A 9,883-nucleotide genomic window follows, 5' to 3' on the forward strand; every position below is an offset into this window, starting at 1 on the left:
CTCTAGTGGCTTGCAGTAAATCCACATCTCCTGTAGGCATTTGCACCTGCACTCACACAGTCCAAAAAGCACTGAATGCTGCCTCTCAGTCAGAATGGTTTCATGTGCTCCTGCAAGGGAATTTGGGATGGTGAAGGATCAGCCCGTGCTATTCCATGGGAAAAAAATGCAATTTAAAAAATATTTGGTTAACTCATTGCAGCAGTTCTGGTATGCTGCCACTCTGTTTGTCTAGCCTGACATAAACTAAGCTCTTTTCTCATGTTAGTATTCATTGATGGCCACCAGTGCTGCTCATCATCTATGATGGGGTAAGTAAGCAGTGCAGCTCCTTCCCTGTAAGACACCACACTGGGCAAGGCTCATGGTCAGCACAGGTTTGTTCATGTTCTGGGAGAGGTGCTTTTAAACTTTGACATTGCTGCCCTGTGATCGTGGTGGTGAGGAGGTGGGTGAATGATCCTGACTCATGGATGGGCAAAACTCTGTGGTTTCAGCTGACCTTACCCTTGATCTGTTTTTGTTTTGTTTTGTTTTGTTTTGTTTTGTTTTGTGCTGCTGGAAACCGAGAGCTTAGAGAGAAATAGCAAAAGACTGTTCATGGGACAGAGCTCTTCCTTACATGCTTTGCACCAAAACCAGTCCCTCACATGCACATGAACCAGTGCTACAGGATCCATAAGGCACCTGCACACAACTGAGCCCTCTCTGACACAGAAACACACCCAACATTATGAGCCTCCTTTAGCTCTGCAGGGCAGGCTGCACAGAAATCCTGCTCTTAAATCAAGTTTTCAGGAAGACAAAGCACAGTGTGGGCCACTCCACACACAGAGCTGACCTGCTAAACTCTGTGAGTGCAACAGCTGCTCCAGCAATGTAAGTGGGAATCAGAACTGCTGAGATTTGCAAAACTTTGTGTGGCTGTCTTTGGTTTTCTTGGCTGGTAATGCAAGAAGAAAACAATAACATTTGAGTCATATGAACCAATAATAATAGTTGTAGTAATAATAATAATAATAATAAAAATAATCAATATAATAGGATTTCAAAGGTTTTCTTTTGTGTGAGTCTTGCTGTTATTGACTTGCCCTTCGAAATGATTCTTCTGAAACTAATAGAGCCTCATTTTTTTCACTGAGGGTTGGGGCTAGATTAATTTGTCATCTCCCTTCTAAAAAGAGAGGAAAAAACCCAGGCAAACACCATTCTGACTTTAGAATTTATCATTTGTGTCCCGGTCTCTCTATACAGTTGACAATCAGCCTTTTAAAGGTCTCAGACTTCTCTTCTTAGAACTTATTAATATATTAATATTTAATAATCAGCTTCCCTGACAATTAAACATCACACACCCCATCAGAACCAGGGGTTTCCACAGCACTGGAAATACTTCTGTTTACATTGCATGATTCTTCTTTTCAGCTGCATTCAGATAATACAGGTTTGGAAACACAAAAAAATTCTGGTAGGAATCCAAAATTTCTGTAACAACCCCCCGGGTCTGGGATTTGTCTAATAGTTTGCTATTAAAGGGTTCTTTGGCTGGAAAGAAGTACCAGACAGAGTTTCCCTTGTTCTAGTACTTTGTTTATTTTTTTTTAAATTTTAATTTGGTATTTGACTCCTCAGCACAAACTTGCTGTCAAGATGATGGAAGCTCCAGGGGAGGACAGAGGTTACCAGCTTCTCAAAGCTTGCACTGATTTATTGCAGGAGTTTTTCCTTCCCCAACCTCCCAAGTAAGACAGAATAACAATAGTATGAATAATAGTAACAATAATAAAAATATTCTAATCAGTGATTTTTCCATTAAAGTTCAAGTCACCTATTGAAAGACACAACAGAGCGTTTTATCTTGTATGGAAAAGACCCCAAACTGTGTTGGGAGTTGTCACTCCCAGCCTTTTGGTGTTCTTGCCTTCTGCTGGGGGCAGCACTGATGGGGACACTGATTTCCCAGCAGCACAGGGTGACTGCCCAGCACTGAAGGCAGTCAGTGCAATTAGTGGGAATTAGGGCAGGCCCAGAGCTGTGCCTTGGCTCCTGCAGCCTGTCCCAGAGGGACACCGGCTGCTTTAGGAGCCTGGTGCAGAACTGGCTCATCAAGCAAGCCAGAGAGTTCAATCACATTTATTTAGCATGACTGCACCAATTTACTGCAGCTGAATAGCTGGCCCACAGCGTGCACATGTTCCTAGATGGTTAAAAGTCACTCTTCACATTTCCCTTCCTGTTCAAGTGCTCCAAGGCTGCATATTTCAGTAGTGCCTCTGGAAAGTAGCTATTGTTTTTATCTTTTCAGTGGTTTAGTTGTGAAATTCATGCTTGGAGAAGGGGTGGAGGAAAGTCCCAGAACAGCCAGCTGAGGTAAATAGCATTTCCTCTGTCCTAATTATTTTCTTCTGTCACTTCTGTGCCTTTGCAGCTCCCTGAGAATCCATCTCCATGCCTTAAAATCAGATATTTGCTGACACCCTTGCAGAGTGCTGATCAGATGAAAACAGTATGTCAGATTTAAGGCTGGAAGTAAGTCAAGGCCGTTTGTCTAATCAGCTTCTCTCTTTTTTTGCACAAAAAACAGAGTAGAAAGCACTTTCCTCATTAACAAAGAGTAATGGACACCAAAGCAAATTTACAGTGGAGAGAGGAAAAGTGTATTCCCTAAGTTAATAACCTTAGCTAATGCAACTGATTGGACTTAATTGAAGTCAGTTGTAGAACTGGGCTCTGAATCTTTTCCTCATTGCATGGCTCAGCCTAACAGGAAACCCAAGGGTTAACAGCACAACTGCTGGTCCCCTTAGCATATATCTCTGTGACCATAAGTAATGCATATTTTGAGCAATTGCATCCAAAATGAACAGATCTGTGAGAGGAGATGGATCGCTCACAGAGCAGAACAGGAAGAGCCCTCAGCTGCCTTCCAAAAGCAGTGGATGGTAATTTCCTAGGTCCTAGTGCCTTTTCCCAGTGTATTGCAGGCTCAAACACTTAATCAGCATGATTATCACCACACAAATGCTGCCAGAGAGTCTGATTTGCACAGTTATTTCTTTGCTAAATGAATAACCTTTCCAAAACTCCATGATGCTGGAGCCTCTGTCATAATTCTTCTGCATTTTGGATGTCTTTTTCTGCCTGCTTGAGGTTTGGTGCTTGTGTAAAGAGGTGTAATAAGAAAAGTTACTCACAGGAGAGTGTAAGATAAAGCAGGCAGCTCAGCCTGATTGAACCAAGGCCTCATCCTCCTGGGGCTGAAGCCTGGCTGTGGTGTGAGCAGATGCTGCAGCTCCTTTTGCTATTTCAGGGGTAACTGATCTGCTTAGAACAGGGGAGGGATTTTATTCCGGGTGAGCAGATGTTTTGCTGAAGTGGTGTGAGCAGCAGGGAGCTGTGCTGGGTCTGTGCATTTCCTTTTGTCCTTGGATCTCAGTGGGTACATTGCTGCTGCCCTGTGACAGCTTCTTTTTGTTGGCATGATCAAGGGCAAATTCTGTGTGAGTCCACCCTGCCTCAGACCCCCAGAAGGTCCCTACTGGTGTGACAACAGCCCAGGCTGAGATTTATGGGGGTATCTCAGACACAGCTTCCCAAAGAACCCCTTTGGGCACAGAGGACAACTAAAAACCCGTGGGTGACTTGGCTGAGCCTCCTGGTCTTGGTTTCCTAGCACAGGCTCTCCTTGTCCCTCTTTGGAGCTGGAATGGGGGAGCCCAGCTGCCCTACAGCTCCAGAACCAGGGCTGAGCCCCTGGGCACTCTGGTGCTCTTTGTTACCCCTTCCCAGGGCTCCACCTCTGCTGCTAGGGCTTCACAAGCCATGTGTATGTGTCTGCAACTTTTCTCTGTGCCAATTTATTCTTGAATGCCACCAGAATGTAGCACCAAGCCTTCTAAGGACCCCAGGGCCCTCTCTCTCTCTCCCTTTACGGCCTTAATTCTTGGCTTCTTCTCTGAGTCACAAAATGTCCCTTTCCCTGCAGCCAACTCACTGCTCATTCTCCTGTTTCTTCTCCATTTCTCTCCCTCTTTCTCTTAAATAGTTGGCAGGAGGCCCTTTCTTTCCTAACTTCCAGTCATTTTTGCCAGGTGATCCTGTGAGTAATCTCCCCCAACAAATAAGTGAAGGCCTAGTTAAACGACCACTTCTGGCAGGAAGAATATTCCTCCTTTGAACCCTCTCATTATTCTCTCCAGTGGGTCTCTCAGGCAAACAACACAAAATCCGGATCACCAGCATCCCCAGACCAGACCCAGCTCTGTGGCACACGCACGTGGTTCTTATTTCCCCCCCTGAGAATGGCTCTGGGAAGAAGTTAACCTCTTGAGGCCAGGAAAAAGGCAGCAGAAGATGTAATAGCTTCAGTGATTCACACACAATATTCCATAAAGTGGCACGGCAATTGGCTTTATTTTCCAGAGTCACACAAAACCTTTTTTTTTTTTTTTTGGTCAAGTTTAACCCAACAGACATTTTAAATGTCACGGTTTATACCCCCGATGAATTTCACTTGTGAGTGTTGTTGCTAAGACAGACCATATTGTGGCATCAATGTTTAATCAGGCCATTCCCTCAAACTCAACAGGGAGTTCTGCCTGAGATCTGGTGGTATAAATCATGAAGTTCTGCTGTTAGCAATTTTTATTACTCACTTTATGCCTCTTTGTGAAAATGAAGGGAAGATAAAAGGAGAGGGAGAGAGTTTAACTGAAAAATGAAATATTACAACCTTTCTGATGAAATCTGTCTACTTTATATCCGTGAAAGCGCAGCATCAGCCCCCCTTGGAATTCAGTTTGTTTTTCCTCCCAGTGCTTAGATGCCTGAGTTTGGTACTCCTGACACTTGCTCAGCAAGGAGCTGGATGCTTGAGCCCAAAGTCTGGTGCTGGGCCATGTGTGGGTTGGGGTATCAGCAGATTGCTCCTTCACCATCAGCTTTCTGACCACGTCCTGCCAGTATCTGCTCCATTTTCCAGGGCAAAGAACACTCCCCAGATCTCCCAGCCCCACCTAACCCTTTGTTCTGGACGTGGTTCAAGTCTGCACAGACTGTATCAGTGCATTGTTTTCGTGGGCAGCTGGAAAACCTCAGGAATGAATGGAAACAGACGGTTACAGACCAGCAAAATTGCAATCTCTCCTCTCAGCAAGAGAGGACTCCAGTTAGGGTGCCTTTCCAAAACAAGAGTGGGATGAACACTACTGGGAACTCAGGGGGGAGATAAAAAGGAGAGCAGACACAAATAAAGATTTATTCACCAGGAGATATGTGAGTTATTATCGAGGAGTGAGGTGACATCCTGACACCTGATTTGTAATGCTGGCATCAGTGCCTGGCATCAGGCTTCCTTTATGTCCCCCCTCAATGCAACATCAGTCCCTCTCTGTGTTTTGCACTTGGGTTGTGCCATTGATTTCCATGGGATTTTGCCAGGCACTGGCACTGTGGGCCCAATGATGCTGCTGCTGTCCCAGTTCTATTCAGCCCAAGAGGAACAAGAGAGACAGACTGTGCCCACTGGTGAGCCCAAACTCACACAAACAGAGGTGGAGGTTGTAACAGCATAGCTTCCCTGAGCAAATCTATGTTAGATCAGGCAAAAGTAAAATCCAGTCCTAAGGGTGAGAGTATTTGAGAAGGAAAAGCCATGTATCCTGTGAGATGAGAAATGCACAAAAGAACATGAAGTGCCAAAAAAGAATAGGTGCATCGTGAGAATTTCCTCTACGAATCCAACTTGAGATATTACAGCTGAGCTGTTCAAGCTGTTCAAGGTGCTTGTAAACATCATGGTGGGCTGAACGTTCACCCTGGTGTCCTTCTCTTTACCAAGGACCACTCTCATATTTGGTGGAGAAAATGAAGAACAGCATTGGCTCTAACCATGCTCTGGCAGAGGCACAGAGTGGGGCAGAAGCTTTGACATCCCTTGGAATGGTTCTATTTACTCCCACCACCAACTACACCCATCTAAGACCTTCCCTGCCTTTCTCAGGCTCCTGGAAGAGCTGTGCACTTCTTGTGGCAGCTGTGTCAGAAGCAGGGGCAGTCTGGCCCTGAAAGCCTCATACAAAGCTCAGTCAAAGCTTTAGAAGATTATTCTGTGGTCAGTGGGTTTGGTATCAGTTGTTCCTATAACTTTCGCAGCAACAATGAGGTGTAAGAGATCGTGACTGCTCCCCCCTTACCCAAGGTTTGGCTCTGCTAATAATGAGGCAGACAAACAACTGAGAAATCTTCCAGAGGCCAGATGTGAATGCAATTGTTAAAATACTGCCTGGGTCACTGGCTGCAGCTTCAGCATTTTTGGAAATTTGTTTTTGTACCAGTGTCAAAGGCACTGGGGCTCTCTGCTTGCATCAGTACAAATCTGGATTAATGCAGTTAAAGCCAGCAGAGTTGTATCCGTGCAAAAGCAGTTAAAATGGGCTCAGAAACAGACTCAGAAAGTTACCCTTGTGTCACTTAGGAAGATATATTTCTTTTGGCTTCCACTTAGATTTGGTCCTTAAGGAGCCTGTCATAAGAGATATATGGTTTGGGCAAGGGGCCAACTTACCGTCTGGAAGAAACAGCAGGGCTCCCATCGAAGTACTGAACAGGGGAAAATGAGCTTTTGACTATTATTTTGTAATTTTGTAAATATTTGTGATTTTGAATTATTCAGTAAAGTTCCCACTACGCTGTGACATGATGGAAGGGCCTTGTCATCTATAGACTGTGTGGGGAGAAACCTATTTACAGTGATCTTTGAAACAGCTGCCGTGAGATCTTTCACTTCCTGGCATGTCACAGCTCAAAAATTTCTAGGAAATTGCAGCTGCTTTCTTAGCCAGGGAGATAAGATGCCTTTGCAGCAGTGCTTTTAAGCCATTGCTTCATCACAGCAGAAAGTTAATGCAATCCTCTCTCTGCCTACTCCAAGTTCAGAGCTAAATTCCCATTGCTGCCAGGGCCTGGCATTGGAGTCAGCTACTAAGAGCCCATTTGTGCAATATGACTGTCACCTAAGCATTCATTAGGTCACTGGATACCAGTTGATCCTCCAGCTCCCAGGCTTTCAGACTCCTGGCATCGATTAGGGGCACCCAGGTGAAGCAGTAGTGGGGAGCAGGGATGTACATGGACTTTGCAGATGGATGTTCTTGTAAGGAAACTCATAAACCCAAGTATTTTCTGAAATAAATGTTTTGGAAATACAATTTCAGATCTGGTTAAAAAACAAAAGAATGTTACATATAATTACAGGAGAATCTAGTGTAAGTGACAGTTTCCAAGCATCTTTTGTCCTGTAGGGGAATTTGCTGAACATTTATACCCAAACTAGATTTCTGAGCACCCTGGGACATTTTAAGCTGCATTTTAAGAGAGAGGGAAGGACTGTATTGCCTGTAAAAGAGGCCAGTTGCAGAGGGCTCAGAAGGAGCTGCAATGCTGCCTCAGATTGGGTCTGCAGTCTCAAAGTCTGCAGACTGCTCTTCCATCCTCACTTCAGAGTAAGGCTACATCTGCTCCATGGTGATAATTGAACCCATGTAAACTTAATTTGCCTTCACCAATGTCAATTTTTACTGCAAAGTGAAGCCACTTAGATGTTGATAATATTTTGGATTAAATCAAACCAGTAGAAGCTACATTTAAATCTATTTAAGTTTAAATTTTATTTACAACATACCAGCGTAATTTGATTGATTTTAAAATCAAATTTCACTTTAGCAGGGAAATTTTCTTCGAGTAGTTTGGTCAGTGAAGGAGCTTGCCTCTGGAGACATCATGTAACATGCTTTTGTTTGTAGTTCTCATTGACTATAATGATGTGGTTGAATCAAAAAAAGACTGGAACCATGCAGGATGTGCCACTGTAAATCTTTCAGGCCCCTGTCAGTAGTTTTAAGAGAGTTATTTGGCTTTTGCAATTTTCTGAAGTGAAAGAAGAGGTAATACTTAATTATCAGTAATTTTGAAAGTGATTGAGGTTGACAGCCTGAAGCAGAGAACAGATGAGAGAAAAGACCCTGGCAGCTGGAAAGGCCCTTCTTTAGAGAAGGAGGAAGGGCTGCGATGATAGAAAGAGTTAATTCTCCAAGAAAGATAATTTGCATTGCTGCACACTTTATTCTTTTGTTTTTGTCGAGCTCTCTGTGCTGACTTCTTTGGGGTGTTATTGGCTCTGCTTCCTTGACAGAACAAAGAACCTTTGTTGTCCATCAAAGCCCATCCAGATACCCAAGGCCCCAGGAGGGGGAGGTGGACGTGGAGGAGCTGCCTGTGTTCCTTCCTCCACAAACAACAGCAATAACATTATTGGAAGCATTTGCAGCATTGCTGAAATGTTTTCAAGGGAAATGTTCTTCAGCATTTATATCAGTGCAGATAAGTGATGTAAATACTGACTTAGTAATTTCTAGCCCTGGGAGCCTACGCTGTGTTTCTGAAGGTCTGGCAAGTGAGTCTAACCACAGATAATTTGGGATGAAGTTGTTCACAGAGGATTTTGCACCTGATCATTACTGTCTTGTGTGTGTGGATAATAAAGTCTCTTCCTGTACTGTGTTGTTGCTGGGTCAGAGATGTGAGAACGGGTTGAACCTTTGATGAAATGAAGGTATGATGTGAGGATAAAAGTCTTAATTTGTTCTACTTAATTGCGGAGAATTTGGAACCTTCTGATGTTGGACCCCTGTTATAATCCATGGTGAAGGGCAGGGGCATCCCTCTCCCCTTCCAAAATACAGTGTAGCTGATATAAACTCTGCATCCTTCCTTTGCTTCTGATAATTGCCTAAAGACTCTAAACTTGGCTCCAAACTTAGCAACAGCCACTGGATCCTGCAAATAATGAATCCAGCCATAAACACCTAGAAGCTTTCTTAAGGTTTTTCACTGCCTGGATGTTCTAGGAGCAGCTCATGCATCTGTGTGTGTACACATCTCTCTGGATGAAGGAGGATTAACTGCAGGATTTTAGCCCTGAGGAGCAAAATCAAGCAACAGGTAACTTTCTTTTACTTTCTCCATTGTCCTACAATTAAAAACCCATCACAAGAACACAAATACAATAAAGACAACGTGCTCAAAATTCAGGCAGATAAAAACAACTGAAAAAAGATTTTAAAAAGCCCTCAAGAAAATGAATAAATATTCACGAAAATATTCAAAAGCTCAGATGTTTTCATTAGTCACCACAGGAGGGAAACATTAATTTGAAATAATAATATAAAACCTTGAAAAGGCTTTAAAAAGAGCAAGGGGAGGAACAGCACACCCTCTGCTCCCACAGCTGATGCATGGCTGAGTTGTGGCCAAGGGTTTCCCCTCTAGCTCAGCCTCCCCTGGAGATTTAAACTGTGTGGGTTTAAAATGTGCAGACCTGCTTCAAACCTAACAAAATATCCCTTCCCTCTGAGTTTTTCCTTTTACTCACACCACAGAAACACAGGAAAATAAAAAGGAGTGCTAATCTATCCTACAGTTTCCCAAGCAAGGACTCTGGGCAGGGGTTTGTGAGTGGATTTGACAGATGTACGAGCAGATGGTGAGGGACACTCCCTGAGAGCACCCGATTCCCAGGCCTCTATGTCCAAAAAAATATCTTTTCACGGATAATGGGATTTTCAGAGGGAAGAAACACAGAATTCACGTCTCACACCAGAACTTCTCGGTCATTTCTTGAATGCACAAGGGTTGTGTGGAAACGTTTGTCTTCGGAAAAGAGCTGGCTTGGGCCCATAAACCACAGGGCTCGACCTGACCCTCACAAAACCCAAATTTGCAGCCCAACATCTCCATCTGGCAAGTTCCTCCATGGCTGCATGGCTACAACTGGCAGCTGAATCGGGATCCCCTCCTTGTTTACATTGGGTGTGACATATTAGTC

Source organism: Passer montanus, unplaced genomic scaffold, assembly GCF_014805655.1.
Source record: "Passer montanus isolate IOZ18808 unplaced genomic scaffold, ASM1480565v1 scaffold10, whole genome shotgun sequence".
Classification (NCBI taxonomy): Eukaryota; Metazoa; Chordata; class Aves; order Passeriformes; family Passeridae; genus Passer; species Passer montanus.